Genomic DNA, 17,538 nt, shown 5'->3' with positions numbered 1-17,538 from the left:
TCCTCCAGCACCATAATTCAAAAGCATCAATTCTTTGGCGATCAGCCTTCTTTATGGTCCAGCTCTCACTTCCATACATCACTACTGGGAAAACCATGGCTTTAACTATACGGATCTTTTTTGGCAAGGTGATGTCTCTCAGATTGTTGTCTGACTGACTTTATTCATCACATACTTGCTATAGTCAATGCGTGCCATGGGGGGTCCCTGCGACTGGGGCCACAATGAGAGTTCAACAACACTTGGAGGATCAAAGGTAAGCCACTCATGTTTTTGGTTCAGGTGGTGTTCGCTTGCACGGCATTTGTGCAGATGTTCAGTGGAATGATCTGGTCTTTGTTCCTGACTCCACCATACAGGCAGTGTGCTTGGATTCAGACTGCATGACCTCTTAGAAACCCATACCTGCTAGCTCCACTTCCTTGCCCCATAACATCCAAATTCCAGTTGAAAATAGGTCTTGGGTTGTTGCCCTGATTTTTCCCATGGGTGTAGCACTGTCTACAGCTGAAGGAACTTGGAGGCTGAAAAAAACAAATTGGATGGCATAGTAAAGATCTCTTTATCCTACCTGTGATATTTGTCATTTTCTTCTGTCTGATACACTGTATACTAATGGAGTTTTGTACTTTGCATTTGCTCCAAGCCTATTTGAGAGAGTGGAGCTGACTTCCCAGAAAGCAAAGTGCGGATTGTGCTGTAAGCCCTTTGAACTCCGAAAAATGAAAACAAAAACCATGGTGACCGGATACTTTACCTTTTAACAAATGACCATCTAGTGTCTATTATTACTTTTCCTGTTATATTTTAGTCAGAAGCTCTATAGAGATGTGTCCGCCTGATGTAAGTAGGAGCCTTCATTTCATAGAAAATACGGAAAAGGTCATCTTGCTTCACACTGCACACCTTTAGGTTCAGGAAAATATGAAATTCAAGTGCTGAGTGGCTCTGGACCTCTTCCATAAAAGTGTCAAGAGGAAAGCTGTGGCCTTTAATGATCACAGACATCTATGCTCAATTGAGTGTGACTAGATGAAGCTGGAATTCAAACTGAATCTCCTCAGTGAATTGTCTGCTGATTGAGATGTAGCTCAGCGAGAGCAGAGAGAGAGAGAGAGAGATGTTCCCAAGAGAATATATCTGTACTGAGAGAGCAAATGTAAAACCTGATTTGAGGCTAACAGTATTCCTCAGTTAGGTAATTTGAAAAACAGTGGGAAAGAAAGAATGGGGGATTTTATAGGGGGACAGGGGAAAGCTTAGGTACTTGTTTTTAGGCTAATATGTTTTTACTTACTGCCCATGAAAATACACTCAAAGAGAATGCATTTGCAAACCAATCCTCTGCATGCGTCCTTGGAAATAACTTCCTCTGAACTCAGTGGAACTTACTCCTGAGCAAGCATTACTGGATTTCAGCCTTTCTGTTTCATCCCATTCAAGAACACATCCATTTAATTGGAAAATCAGCATTCTAAACTTACCAAGCCTTACAGAGCTCCTCCTCTTCTTTGTTCAGCATATCAGCCTTTGAATGCAACTACTTGTGGTTGATGTTGTAATGGGGCGGTGTGTTTTTTTGGGCCATTACTGTTCTACTTTAGTTGGTTTTGGGGGTTATTTTTAGGTTTTAATATTTTATGAACTTTGTGTTGCTGTTTCATGTTTTATCGTTCTGGTATGCCATTCTGAGTGCCAATTTGGCAGAAAGGACAACTTATAAATGTCTGGCAAATGTACATGCATAAAGTTAATGTAGACTTCTATGAACTACTATGATGATTTCATCTAGTGACGAGAAACTCCTCTTGGCTCAGTTCAGAATTGGCTTGGCAATTACAAAATTTCTTGATGAGATTTGGGAAGAAAGCACTTCTGTTTTACAAGGTGCTGATAATGTTGGTGAAACCTTTCTAGCTTTGTTTTCCTAGAATCATAGAGTTTGACGGGGTCTTGTTATATGCTATTTATTATGTTCTATGTTGTAAACTGCTCTATGGTCTTTTGATGAAGGGTTGTACATACTTTTTCTTTTCAAAATTCATCTGTTTTTGATCTACCCCATGCATGGACAATAATCACAATTCAGGTTGATACCTACAAGTGAGGCATCAACTGCAGGAATTCACGTACTGATCACTTTTATTCTAAACACACTTACAGGGTCAACCTGGGGGCAATAGCAAGTGACCACCACATTTTCCTGTCCACTATTGTTTGAGATCTCTCCAAAAACAAGTAACCTACCTATGAAATACTTTGTGATTCACTTCTAAGTTTGGCACTGCAGTAATTGGGAAAACAACTGTCTTGAAACACCAAGGACATCGCCTTCAGGCTCTTGGAAGGGTTTCCATGCAAGCCGGAAGGGTAGCAGTGTTTGCTCAGCTAATATTCTGGCAAGTGGTGAGAGATGCTGCACTACCCCACATGTCAGCTGTTAGGCTGTGAGGCTGAGCATCTCAACAATGCCCTGCTGCCCCTCTGGTTCATGAGGAGACCCTCCCCTGGGGTGCATCTCCTCATAAGCCAGGAGGACTCTGCAGGGTGTTCCCCATTTCCAAGTACCACTTCTGGGTACTTAGCACCATGCATGTGTATGGTCACAAGCAAATGGATCACATATAAATGGGGTGTTGCCCATACATAACAAGGATACCAGATACATGTTGTGGGGGAGAGAATTAGGAGTTTAGGAGCTGGCTTGCCCCAAACTTACAAGTCTGGTAGAACAATCCATCTAGGATTCTTGTCTTGAGGGAATGTTACTATAAGGTAAGATACGTTACAAAATCATGTATGATAAAGCTATAAAGAAATAAGAAGACAGAGAGTGGCTGACAGACAACACATTCATTAGTTCTGTGTCAGTCTACAGGCATATGGATGCTTCAAGCACAACTGTTCATACTTGACTGATTAGATTGATTTTTTTAGCTGTTGTTACCAAACTCGACTTGAAAACTAATACAGTAAAATACTGCTGAACTTGGAAGAAAGCAGTAAAGGAAGTACCAATGTATAATCTGATAAAGAATGAGAGAGTTCTCTTTTCACTGGTTTCCATTTGGGCTTGACAGCTGTCTTTTTGTCTCAGCCAAACTAATAAGCAAGCAGCTTATAAAAGAAATAGTGCTGATCCGGTAACATTTTGTGATTTAGAGGCAGCAAGGCTGCCAGGCTGTAGCTTCTTGATTTCGGTTTGTGGCACTTTCTTTGTATTGTGATAGGTTAGCAACAGTTGCCTCCAGGGCTTTTTTTTTCAGGGGGAATACACAGGAACTCAGTTCCAGCACCTCTCAGGTGGGTGCCGGCATCTCTCAGGTGGGTGGCACTGCCATTCTAAGAGAACGAGGAAAGTGTTCATGGTGAGTTCCAGCACCTCTTTTTCTAGAAAAATAGTGCTGGCTGGGGACGCGGGTGGCGCTGTGGGTTAAACCACAGAGCCTAGGACTTGCCGATCGGGGGGTCGGCGGTTTGGGTCCCTGTGATGGGGTGAGGTCCCGTTGCTCGGTCCCTGCTCCTGCCAACCTGGCGGGTTCGAGGGCGCGTCAAAGTGCAAGTAGATGGGTGGGTGCCGCTCCGGCGGGAGGGTGGACGGCATTTCCGTGCGCTGCTCTGGTTTGCCGGAGGTGGCTTGGTCATGCTGGCCACATGGCCCGGAGGCTGTATGCCGTTTCTCTCGGCCAGTGGGGCGAGATGAGCGCCGCAACCCCAGGGTCGGCCACGACTGGACCTAGTTGTCAGGGGTCCCTTTACCTTTAAAGAAAAAAGAAAAGAAAAATAGCGCTGGCTATTACAAGCTTTCCAGACCCCCCCCCCCCGACCAAAACTGTGTTTTTGACAACTGTGGGGTAGTCAGCAATGCAACGGCTGTAGTTTTCACTTCCATGAAGATGCAGCGATAGGCAAATCTGTTGCTTCCCAAAGCCTTATGTTTTTACAAGATGGATTTGCCATCACCAGAAAAACAATTTGTAATGATGTTATGCTATAATACAGTTCACTGTTGGGGAAACACAATTTGGAATGATGTTATGCCATGATACAGTTCACTGTTGGCGAAACAGTGGCAGTCCCAATGGCATTGTTTTAAATCAAGAAAGGGGCAAATAAACCAGCTGTCACTGCTTTTCCAAGTAAACTCCACATTCTGAAAATCTGTAGATTTTCTCTAGTCCTGTTCTTCCTTCAAAGTAGTTGAAATTGTCTCCCATTTTCTTGGGCGTTGGAACAACCACACATGCTTAATAGCATTTCATTTTATATCATGGTCCTTTATTAAATTTGTAACCTCTTTAATCCTATCCGTTACTGTCGTCTTTAATTCCTTTCCCTGACATGTTTTACTGCTTTAAAACACAAACTAATAAATCCCATATTTAAGATTGCCTATGTGTTTTTTCTGCTCACATGACAACTCATTTTTAGTGGAGGTACCTGAATTAAGAGTGCCATAATTACACGTCCAGATCATATTGCTGTGGGAGGGGTTTTTTTGGAGGGGGGGAGAAACACTAAACTTTGCTATGATTTATTTACTAAGGAATGTCTTTAGAACAACAGAAACCAGGTGACAGTTTTCTCACTTAGGACTCATCCATCATTGCCTTGAACCTGTCAGCCTGTGTAACGCTGTCTTGATTTGCTGTAATTATTCACTCCTTTAAATCCCAGGTTGCTTAAAGATATCATTAAGTCTCTGGAAGGAGATGAATTTAATCCATTTCTGTGAAGCAGAGTTAAAATTATTTTAGTTAAATATGCCTAAGATTCTGAACATAATTCTTTTTATAACCACACACACACACGCACAGAGAGAGAGAGAGAGAGAGAGGGAGAGAGAGAGAGAGAGAGGGAGAGAGAGAGAGAGAGAGAGAGAGGGAGAGAGAGAGAGAGAGAGAGAGAAGTTCTTCAGAGAAATAATAGACTGTTGGAAAAGGTGTGGGTTCATTTTACACAAGCACATGCATAAGGAGACTTTTCTTCACTATTAATAAAATGATCGAGGACAATAAATCTCTTTGAGGTGGTTTGCTTGTGCTTTGACAATTTATGCCACCAAATAAAAAGCAATGTAATAAATTCAAATATGTGGTGTAGCAAATCATGTCTCATGATTCAGCCTAAGGGCTGATCTTAAAATTCTTACCCATGTCTGTGCTCCATATGGCAGACATAATATTTAATAAGCTATCTACCCAAGTGCCAGCCCATGGTCATGCCTATGGAGAGAGCAGAAGCCATAGTTAACTGGTAAAGAACATGCCTCACATCCATTCCTTAGCATATTCAGGTAGACTGAGAAATATCCTGTCTGATAAACTGAAAATGTGCTGCCAGACAGTACTGGCAGTCAGTGGTGTTGCGTTCTTTATTGACACCCGGGGCCCAAATCAGCACTGACTGTTTAGGACATTATCTGTGCTACAACACTAGTAGTAATCTACAGTAGAAAAGAATGAGAGCTGTTGAATGGAGTAGACTTTAAAAACATATATTGTATACACATACATGCACATATACTATATACACAGGCATCTAACCAGCTGCATGTGATGAAGGGCAAAGAGGAGCAGGGGTAGAAACAGGGCAACTATCAGCTGAAGCAATAAATGAAACTGATAAAAAAGGATTCAAGTGATTCAAAGAAAAGCTCGGGTGCTATCATCATCTTGAGACAGGCCTTTTCTGGAGTCATCTAAGATTGTTATATATGTCCTCTTTTTGAATTGTGCTATTTCAAGTCTTTTACTTCCCCCAAAATGCTCTTTCAGGAAAAGGTTTTCCATAGTGCACTGAGATTGATAACGTCTATGTTATAGATATAAAAATGGCTCAGTTTCGTGTAATCTCTTTTACAATCTTGTTAGCCTTGTTTTCAAAGGCAGATAGTTATCTGAGCACTATCTTGAATTCCCTCAACGGAGCCCTGGTTTCTAACTGTACTTCTGGAAAAACCGCTTTTAAAACATCTAAGGGCCAGGCGGAGATTCAAAGGTACCGTTTACCCCTGAAATGTTGAGAAGACATATTTCTATGCTGAGGTAACTTGCACCCAAGTGCGCAGGCTTGGCCCTGTGATTGAGGGGGCCAGTGCCACATGATGTGCTCAGGTCATGAGCACATATCCTGCTTTCTAATCCTCAAAGTGGCTATTGAAATAGTGCGGCAAAAATATCAACCAGACACTGAAAACTGCGTCCTAAAAGCCCAAATGATGTCCCCAATTTCAACAGCTCTACTAAATAGGACAATATTCAACATTTCCTAATCATCAGGAGAGGAGTAGCTAAGTACTCCCTAGATAGGGAGTTAGAGAGGCAGCATGTCAGTACAGAACATGCTTGAGAATGTGCTGCCTCTAAACATGCCCCTTGGGGGGAAAATGGGAGAGACCATAATTGTGAGTCCTCTGAGGGACACAGATGGCCAATGATGAAATTGCTGTAAACCACATGAGCCCATGGGGTAGGCCAGAGTATCACTCTAAAGCAGGGCTGGGGAAATGTTTTCAACCTGAGGGCCACAGCCCCTTCTGGGCAACCTTCTCAGGGCCACATGCAGGTGATTGATGGAGCCAGAGGGAAAAGTCAGGTGAGCAATAGGTGGAAAGTATACCATTGCACAGGAGACCAATTTCTATGTAGATGCACACACCTTCCGTTGTCCTTTATCCAAACAAAAAAGAAACATTACTGGAGTCCAATGACATATTCCAGTCAGGCAAAAACATTTGGGGGGTGCAGCAGGGTCAGTGAGCCCCTATACCCATTCCTGTGGGTTCAGATTCTTTGCAGGTAATGGCGGCATGAAGACATGAATATGCCCTTCTATAAAAGGGGATTTTTTCCAATAATAATAAGCAACTGAAATGACTAACTATGACCATATTTTAAAAATCTTTTCATTGCTACTACTACCTATTTACATAATCGGGCTGTTCCTATCGGAAGGATCATTCAAGCTTTATTCCGTGAATATGCAACATCTGCATTTCTCTTTGCTGGGCTCTGCCTTACTACCTCAAACAATCAAAGCTAGACACATTATACATCTGCCATTTTTTATAATCTAAACTGCCTCAAGTAGGAGCAATGCATTTATATTTTATAATGAAGAGAGAGTCGCTGAATGCCAACTAGTAGACACAAAAGATTATCTTCTGGATTTGCCAAGCTTTGATTGTCAGACATTAAATTTTTTAGCAGCCACTTCAAATGAATTATTGCTGTTTGCACCATTTGGAAAAAATGGAACACATTACCGGAGTAATTAGCACCCTGCCACTTCTGCCTATAACATTCAATGTGTCACGAGTGAAGCCAGCCTTGAACTTTCAAAATAAACAAATGACTGCCTTCATTTGTCCTCCATTAATATATCAGGGCTCAACAAGGCTATCAACATGGAGGGTACTAACCATGATGGTTGCACTCTACCTTCACTGCTGGAGGCACTATGTCTCTGAATACCAGTTACTAGGAATCACAAGTAGGGAAAGTGCTTTCTTTGCTTATGTCCTGATTGTGGGCTTCTTCTCTGCTTGCCCACTGTCAGAGCTGGATGTTGAACTACGCAGAGCTTTAAGCCTGAACCAGCATAACTTTTATTATGTAATGGTTGGGTTCAACTTTACAAGTGCAACTACAGAAAACTAGAGAAACATGAGAGTTTGCCATCAAAGCAGTATTTCCTCCAGGATAGTAATATAATCCAAGTTCTGTGGTGCTCTTCTGTGAAGAGAAAGCATCCTTCTGTTTGGAGGGTGTTAACAGAAGGGAAAGGGAGGAAGGTTTAAAAAATATATTTTATTTTGGTCGGTTAACTACCCCACCTTTGCTCCCTTCTGCAGGGGAAATAATTGCCAGTAGACTAGTCTCTGAGGTAAGTGGAAACAGCCCTTTGTCAGGTGGGGGAGCTTCCCAGGAAAACCTGGAAGATTAAGTGGAGAGAGGCAGGCAGAGACAAGGTGGATAATTAAAGAGGGAGCTAAAAACCAACCCTACAAGAACAGAGTATGTGGAGAAGATGTGGGCATGTGTGTGTGTGTGTGTGTGTGTGTGTGTGAGAGAGAGAGAGAGAGAGAGAGAGAGAGAAATCAGGAGGACTGTTTAGTGAAAATAGGTTGAGAATGTGGCGTTAATGATCATAAGAGCAAAGACAAAATCATTTGTTTAGAAATACATTCATTTTGTTACTTGCATAATTTCCTTGGGAGTGCTTCAAGGGACAATTAAGATTTTTAAAATCCTTTTTGGAAGTCTTGGCAAATAACAAACCTTATTGCAAATGACTTTCACATTTGTTCCTACTTGAGAGCAGACATACAAATGGATGTGTTATGTGAGTGAAAAATCCATAAAGGAAATGCTAAATTCAGATGGTGGAACTAGTTTGCCTTATTTCTATGCAGCCGCTCTGCCATGATCACAAAGGACAGTAATGTAAGTCCACAGGTCAAGGCAAGAAATCTTCCAATTTTATGTAAATTGTTTTAGTCAGTCAAGGTGTTCTGGCTCATTCTACGTTTCTACTGTAGCTTTTTTTGGGGTGAGCCTCTTGCCTAGTCCTGTTTGAAATTAATATCTGTTGTGCAGATCTCCCATAGAACTTAATGGGAATCATCCCCTTTCATGACAGTGGACCTGCACAGTAGAAGATACCATTATACTATGAACCTTGGTTTCTAAAGTTGGTTATAAAAGCATCCTTGTTCGGACCCCTAGTTTCCCCTGCTGGCCTATGGGATCTAATCTAATTGACCTAGAGTCATAAGTTCATTTATACTCTGCCCTTTATCTAGCTAACTTGAATTGATTTCCTCTGCAAGACTCATATAGTCTTTAATTTCCATTCACATCATTATGTAGCGTGATGCTGATATATCCTTTTATGGCTGTTGATGATGTATTGCACTCCTGTCCAACTTAGAAACGGAGGAAAGTGAGCAGCGCTGGAAGCCAACTATCTCACCCACATAAAATAGATGGTGCTGTAAGAAACAAAGAGAGTGTTATGATGAGCTACTGCTTTTATTATTGCCAGAGCTATCCTTGGAGCAATCACCTCTTTCATCATATTCAACTCAATGTATTATTGGCAGAACAAGCTATGCAAGCGTGCTGCCAAAGGACAAAATAGAAATGATTCTCTGACTTCTCATTGTCCCTTTGGAGACATTTCAGCATTCATATTTAGAATAATTTTAAATACAGGTGTTGGAGTGCTGAATTTTTTACCATGCATCCTAAAGTGGAAACATGATATAGGAGGAAAGTACCTAAGAACATAAAAAGAACCTGCAGGATTGGGTCAATGGCCCATCTAGTACAGCGTTCTTTTCTGACAGTGACCAACCAAATGCCTATGGGAAGCCTGCAGCAGAACCTGAGAGCAGCAGGAGTCTCTTCTCCTGTGGTTTCCAGCAACTGCTATTCAGAAGTACGATGCTTCCAACAATGGACGTAGAACGTCTCCATTGTGGTTAATAGCCACTGATAGTCTTATCCTCCAAGAAGTTGTCAAATCTTCTTTTGAAGCCATCCAAGTTGGTGCTTTCCTTAACTCATAGGTCTGAAGAGCATTCAGGGCTATCTGGTTTAACAACTTCTACTAAATCATAACCTACTATGCTACTTTCAGGAAAGCATCCCTAGCAGACAGCTACGACAGGAAAAAAAGTGTAACTTATAATAACCTAAATTATGATCTCCCTCAAGCAAGAGAGTGGAAAATCTAGCATTGTCCAAAAACGTCTGCCAGTTTTCATAGCTTGAAAACCATTCATTTTTAAAGGAATCACAGTATTGAAAAATGTACCTGGAATATCCATTTGTGTTCATGTTATGAATAATGATGCAAAAAAAATGCTATTTCCTCATCTTCCCTGATCTGATCTCTATCCCAAAGAATTTCTCTCATTTCCACCTTCATTTCCTTCCAGGCACCTGGAAATCCAGCCACTGGATTTGGGGCTTTAATAAAGTGTAACTAATCTTCCTAGAGCAATTTCTATTGTTATCTTTGAGGTACTAATGCTGTTTCTTGCAAGACAAAGTTTCATGTAGGATAGGAATTGCACTATTTATCAACCTCTTCCTTTTAAATCAAGGAAAATAAAGGGGTTGGTAAGTAACACATCACTTTCTCTCCCTCCTCTCTGTGCATTTTGCTGTTCAGCTAATGGAAATGGAACTTGGAGCCTTAGGGCTCAATGCTACAAACTGCTACACTGATCTGAAAATATTTAGGAGGAGTGCAATAAAGAATATAACTTTTGTGACATTTGTTTAGTTCAGCAATTCCCAAAATGTGTGTCTACCACTCTTAACACATCCAAACAGAGAGTCAGCTTGGAACTCTGAACTTCTCTATCTTTGACAATATATGGGCAGTGACAAAATTCTCAAAGGATGGATGAAGGTGTATCAGGAAGCCCATGGTAAATCCCATTGTCAAGATCTGATCTGATTGACTAGAGAAAGATGCTAAGAATACAATGGGTTGTATTCAAACTAGCTTTTACTCAGAGCAGACCAACTACGGCAGACCAACACAGCTACCTACTTGTACCTGAAATTACTGTCCTTCAGTTAGTCCTGTCCATTCATTGGAAAAGCTCTACTCTGAGTATAACTGGGCTGTCTCATAGTTGCATGTATATAAAACATTCTGCATTCTGATTGAGAAATTTGGAATTGTTGACATTTGAAAAACGGATAAATAATAGGTAGGAAGTAAAAAAGATTATTGCCAAAATTTAGTTAATATTCATATTGTGCTATGATCAAAAGTTAACAGTCATAAAAAGAAATGGAAGATGTTTATGGATATTTTTGTTACATCAGAAATTTGGGTGTCTATTCACTCTGAAAGTCCAGCATGGTCACAGTATATTAAGAGAGAACTTTTACAAAATCTTGTACTAATATTACTTGATGCCTTGTTAAATTAAGATTTATAGGAAACTTAAAATCATAGAATTGTACAGTCAGAAAGATCCCAGCAGCCATCTATTCCAACCCGCTGCAATGCTGGAAACTCAACTAAAGCATCCATGACAGATTGCCATCCAACCTCTGCTTAAAAACCTCCAAGGAAGGAGAGTCCACAGCCTTCCGAGGAAAATGCTTCCACTGTCAAATAGTTCTTACTGTCAGAAAGTTCTTCCTTATATTTAGTCGGCATCTCCTTTGTTATAACTTGAATTCATTGGTTCGGGTCCTAACCTCCACAGCAGGAGAAAACAAGCTTGCTCCATCTTCCATGTGACAGTCCTTTATATATCTGAAGATGGCTATTCACCTCTCAGTCTCCTCTTTTCCAGGCTAAACATACGCAACTTCCTCAACCCCATAAGGCTTTGTTTTCCAGACCATTTATCATCTTGGTCATCCTCCTCTGCACACACTCTAGCTTGTCAATATCCTTCTGAATTTGTGGTGCCCAGAACTGGGACAGATTAGAGTAGCAGCTAATCTAAGGCAGGCTTCTTACATATATGGTGGACTTGTCCAAAGATAATAGGGGATTATCATCTCCTTTATCTATTCTATCATGTCTAACTATTAAATACACTTTTCCTCTTGACCCCTTAGTTATTTTACAGGGATATGCAACCTACTTTAAGATTAACATGGCTGATACAGTGGTACCTCTGGTTACGAACTTAATTCATTCTGGAGGTCCAGTCTTAACCTGAAACTTTTCTTAACCTGAGGTACCACTTTAATTAATGGGGCCTCCCGCTGCCGCCATGTCTCCGCTGCGCGATTTCTGTTCTCATCCTGAGGTAAAGTTCTTAACCTGAGGTACTACTTCTGGGTTAGCGGAGTCTGTAACCCGAGGTGTTTGTAACCTGGGTACCACTGTACATTTACATTTTTTAAAAAAGACAAGCAAAGTTGCATATGAACTAAAACTGGTCAACCCTGTTTATTTATTTCCATTACATAATTAAAGATAGCCATCCGCTGATCTATCATGAACGTCTCCCATCTTATTCAGCCTCAATTGATTTTTGTTAACATTCTGTGTTACACTTTTTCTCATCCTCTTCTTTAAATCCCCCACTTAATGACAGCTAACGGCTCTATTGGGCTGTTTCCTGTTCAGGCTTAACTTGGATGAATTTCAATGAATCTTTGCATTTTCTTCAAGTGCTTTCCACTTTACTCTTTTAGATTCCCCACCCCCACCCCCATATAACAAAATTCTGGTCACTTTTCCTCCAGGCGTTCTGTGTCCTTTCAAAGCCAAATGTAGTAACATAAAACAATTTTGTTTTGCTTACAATGGTGCTACTTACACTCATGAGAATTTCAGTCCTTCACACTGAATGATAATGTTATGCCTAGGTACTCCCCAGTGCTTGGTTTACTGTACCTGCCTAATTTATTTTTTAAGGATCAGTCCCTAGATAGGCCATGTGATCCAAAATACTATTTAACAATTTTTTGTCTTTCTCACTATAGAGCCAATAGCAGTAGGGTGAGAAGAGCCGTTTGTTAGTTAGAGTAGCTCACAATACTATTTCCTTGTCTCGATACACACCCTCTTGCACCAGTATCAATATCTGAGCAATAATTAAAACCCCAGAAATAAAATGCTGGTGTTCTAAGCAGGCACAGTCTAGATTGCCCACATAGCCAAATAAATTTTATTCAGTAGGATTTCCCATTAAGGCTCAGGAGTGTAGATGATTCCATGTCCTGGTAGGATTCCATTCATCAATGTTTTAAATATATCTTTTTTTCACCACAGCAATGGTTTTTTCCATCATCGTTAATGATTCTTTGATCCATTCATTTTGCTTTCCATACAGCTCTGCTTCTATCATCATAGCTATCTCAGGAAGAAGGAATCTTCAGCTCAATTCTTCATGTTTCCATATCACTTTGTGGGGGGGGGGGGAATTAAGTCTTCATGAAAATGCATCAGCATATTTGGTATGTTGTTTTCACTAATATATGCACCTAGAAGCACACTTTATCCCAGTTTACACATTGTTGTGCACATTAGTTGGTTGGAAAATTGCAAAATTCAGAAAGTTGCAAATTTTGAAGGATGGCTGTGTTTCAAGTTGCCTATTCTGTCAGAAAATGTGAACTGCATTGAATTTTCCCCTCATCCCAAGTCTTGTCCCACTGTTAGAAGGCCAATGGTACCAGCTATAGAAAGGAATCAGAGCTTTCCCCTACTTGTCATCAAGTGATATCCAGATTGCTACAGAATCCAATCCAGTTTACAAGAGTCCAGATGTGTGTGTTTAAAATAATTCTATGCAATAGTGCCCTGTTATTTTTCTGCCCCCTCCCTCATTAAAACCAGGCATGCATTTCTCAGCAATCCTTTTGCTAAAAGTGATTTTCATCCTGTATTTTCCCTACCACCTTCAATTTTCCATCTTTAAGTAGCTTATAATAATAGAGTCAGATAATTTTTTTTGTCACTTCTCTTATAGTCAGGACTTATGGACCACTTTTACTCATGGCTAGAAATAATGCACAAATGGCTATACTTCATAATTTCTTAGAAACCTGCTGTTTTAATGGCAATGTTCCAGCACTGACACACTCTGCAAAAGTTTGAGAGGACTGTGAATAAAGCATAATAATAGTAGAAATAATGAGGCCATTTTTTGTTATTACTGTGTAATAGAACATTAGCACTGGGGACGAAATAAAAGTGTTTGCTTCCAGTTAGTTGAGGGGTCGGCTCTTTACATGTAACATGATCACCGTAGGAAATCTGTGCCTATAGGATACAAATTTGACTTGGTCCTGGACCATGACGTTCTGTTACTTGTAGCTGCATGTGCTAACATAAAAAAACCTAAGATCATGGCCACTGGTCCCATCATCTCCTGGCAAATAGAAGGGGAAGAAATGGAGGCGGTGAGAGATTTTACTTTCTTGGGTTCCATGATCACTGCAGGTTGTGACAGCGGTCACGAAATTAAAAGACGCCTGCTTCTTGGGAGAAAAGCAATGACAAACCTAGACAGCATCTTAAAAAGCAGAGACATCACCTTGCCAACAAAGGTCCGTATAGTAAAAGCTATGGTTTTTGCAGTAGTGATGTATGGAAGTGAGAGCTGGACCATAAAAAAGGCTGATCGCTGAAGAATTGATGCTTTTGAATTATGGTGCTGGAGGGGACTCTTGAGAGTCCCATGGACTGCAAGAAGGTCAAACCTATCCATTCTTAAGGAAATCAGCCCTGAGTGCTCACTGGAAGGACAGGTCGTGAAGCTGAGGCTCCAATACTTTAGCCACCTCATGAGAAGAGAAGGCTCCCTGGAAAAGACCCTGATGTTGGGAAAGATTGAGGGCACAAGGAGAAGGGGACGACAGAGGATGAGATGGTTGGACAGTGTTTTCGAAGCTACCAGCATGAGTTTGACCAAAGTGCGGGAGGCAGTGGAAGACAGGAGTGCCTGGCATGCTCTGGTCCATGGGGTCACGAACAGTCGGACACGTCTAAACGACTAAACAACAACATAAAGGTACCTCCTAGCAGTCTGATGGCACTTTCTATAGTTGGGATCCCATGTACTATGTGACTAAGTTCTACATGAGCAATAGAGGTGTGGACTCTTATTGCTTGAACACTAGCCTTTATGCTACATGTAACAGAGGAAGCTGCCTTACAATAGGCCAGGCTATTTGGTCATCTACCCCAGTATTACCTCCTTTCACTGGAGAAGACAGGGATTGAATATGGACCTTACACATTCCAAGTCTGTTCGCTGCCACAGGTCTATGGGCCCTTCATACATGGCCATTAGGAAACTGCCTCGTACCAAGTTAGTTTATCTAGCTCAGTATTCTCTACCATGACTGACTGCAGTCAATGTAGGGTTTCAGACAGGTATCTTTCTTAGCCCTACTAAGATTGCATTTTCTACCATACCACAAAACACTTTTTTTTTTGTCTGAATAAAGCTATCGTGTCAACATATAGATTGTTAAATTTTTCATATTACAATGCAACAGAAAACATTTTATAGATAAACCAATTCACGTATTTACTTTATTTTATTTTTCTAGGCTTCTTCACAGTAAAATGATTTTGTTTCCGTTTTTCCGTAAACCTCATTTAATAAGATAAGCTGGCAGTCATTCACTCTTTTTCCAAAAGTAGGCACGAATATTTTTTCCAGATGCAACACTTCATAATGAAAATCATCTGAATGATGTGTAGAATATTTGTGAAGTAGACATTTAGAAACTTTTTCCAGGTGTCCCAAATTTTAGAACTGAATTGAATGCAAACAGATACTATTTATCGTTTAGCTTCATTTTCCCTTTCGTTGTCATGGGGTTGCAGCATTTATCAGAATTAGTCTTCCTTTATCTCCGCACCCCAGTATATTCTCCTCCCCACACTCCCCAATGCTTTAGCCAATGCTTTAACTCTGCACAGGTTGCTGTAATTGCCCTTCTTTCTTAAAAATAAATTTAAAAATCAGATAACATAATAAGAATCACATAAAGAGAGCTGTTGGCCAAAATTAACTGGAGGAAATGTGAGTGATTCCCACAGGATCTTGTGTTTTACAACTGTTTTCACTTCATATGATTTCAGAGTGGATTTTGTAGTCCCCCCCCCAAAACATTTAAAACAAGGCAACCCCCCCACCCCACCTACTGAGGGGCAATGAGATGCAAAGCTTTTAAACCCAGCTTGCTTTCTCCTGCTGCTAGAAATTCCTGCAATTCTGACAATACAAACATTACATTAGAGATGGAAACAGACACATATTATCCTTAATTTTGTTTTTTGCTTTAAAAAAAGGAAACAAAAACCAAGGCTTAAGATTTCATACCAAGATGTTTGAAGGATTCTGTTATTCCTTGCATTGTTGACCACATCCTTGATTTTCATTTACAGCTCTGCCAGCAAAGATTTCTCTGATACAATTCTGGAACTGTACCTCCCTCACAATCTGTTCTGAGCTTGTGTAAAGCTCATCTGAAGAGCTCACTATGATTTTCTTAGGTGTGAATCAGCAATGTCAACCCGCTGCTCCCCGCCCCCCAGTGCATGGAATATTCGTAATAAGAGACAGTGTACCTTGGGAGAGGCAATCAGGGTGCTAATGGAATGAAAGGAGAGACTCAAAAATGAGAACCGGCAGTAGACTTTCAAAAGAATATTAGAAATTCATGCCAGATGGTAATGATACATTTAGTCATTCTTCTTAAATGCACGCCTTTCATCGGTCTTGATAGATATTCGTTTTGTGCTCTGTAAAGGAACTTGAAATCAACAATGTACTGACAACACATCTGAAAGGCAATGCATTTTAGTCTCCCATTGTCATACAGTAAAGTTAGTTGCTTTTGGATTTCAGCTTTGAAAAAAATATTGTCGCATGCTGTAAGATCTGTTCAGTATGAGAAAAAGTCACTCAAATATGTAGAGGAGTTGTTGCTAGGGACATTGTGGCCTGGTTTGCATGATAACTGTAAGCCAGAAGATTGCTAAGAATGAAAGAACATGCATGAGGATACTCCAAGAAAAAAATGTTTCTGTTTCCCTCCTCCCATGGTCCTGCTTCTGCTGAGATGTATGTTGCTAACCCCTAACTAACAGATCTGAATTATCCTGTGAATAATGTCCAGATTTCCCACCCACCCTAAATATCAACATCTGACCAGTATATAAAGAATATTTCTGTGCATGTGAAATAAAACACCAATAAAGGAAATAGCTGACCATATTTCATTTCTGAACTATTTCTAGTAGAGCAAGCAGTAAAAAGAAGCACCCTAACATAACCAGACCAGGCCATACTTTAAATTAATTTCACTGCCAATTCAACTGGAAAACTTTGTAGAAACAAACATGTCTTCAGCTGTTTTCAGGAACTACAAATAGTGGGTGTCTGTGGTATCTCAATAGGGATGCTGTATGGATAATGCTAGAAAAGCCCAGGTATACAAGCAGTGTCCTACACAAAAAAGTGTCCTACACACAAAAATAGTGTCCTAATAACCAGGTAAGGACATAGAGTGGAAATGTGAAATTAAAATAGATATACAAAAACAGGCAAATCTATCTTGCTTTGCACCCAAAGAAGCAATGAAGATTGCATCTGATACAAGAAGTTACAGATCTCTGAAGTTCTGAAGTCATAGATCAGAATTGTCTGTTGCTGATCTGTAGTTCCAAGGTACATCATTAAATACAGCTATAGGGAAACTGTCTCAGGCAAGAGACCTAATACAGACAAGACCAATACCCTGTTCATATCTTTCTCTCCATGCAGTTGGGGTTACAGGGAGACTGCACAGATTCAACACACCTCCTCTGCTGTGTCCTAGGCTGGCCCTGGCCCTGTGTTGTCAGCAGGGCCATCTTTAGCATATGCGCCACAGGGGTGCAAAGATGCACCCAGCGCCCCCAAATTTAGATATACTTCTATGTGGTTGCAGGCGAGGCTATGGAGGTGGTGTCAGCGTCCTGCTCTTCCGAGTCTCACTGCCATCGCCCCTCAAGAACCTGGCGAACGGGCTCCACAAAGGTGTG

This window comes from Podarcis tiliguerta (assembly GCF_965153285.1).
Source record: "Podarcis tiliguerta genome assembly, chromosome: 9".
NCBI lineage: Eukaryota > Metazoa > Chordata > Lepidosauria > Squamata > Lacertidae > Podarcis > Podarcis tiliguerta.
The sequence above is the reverse complement of the archived record's forward strand: the minus strand, read 5'-3'. Positions refer to the sequence as shown.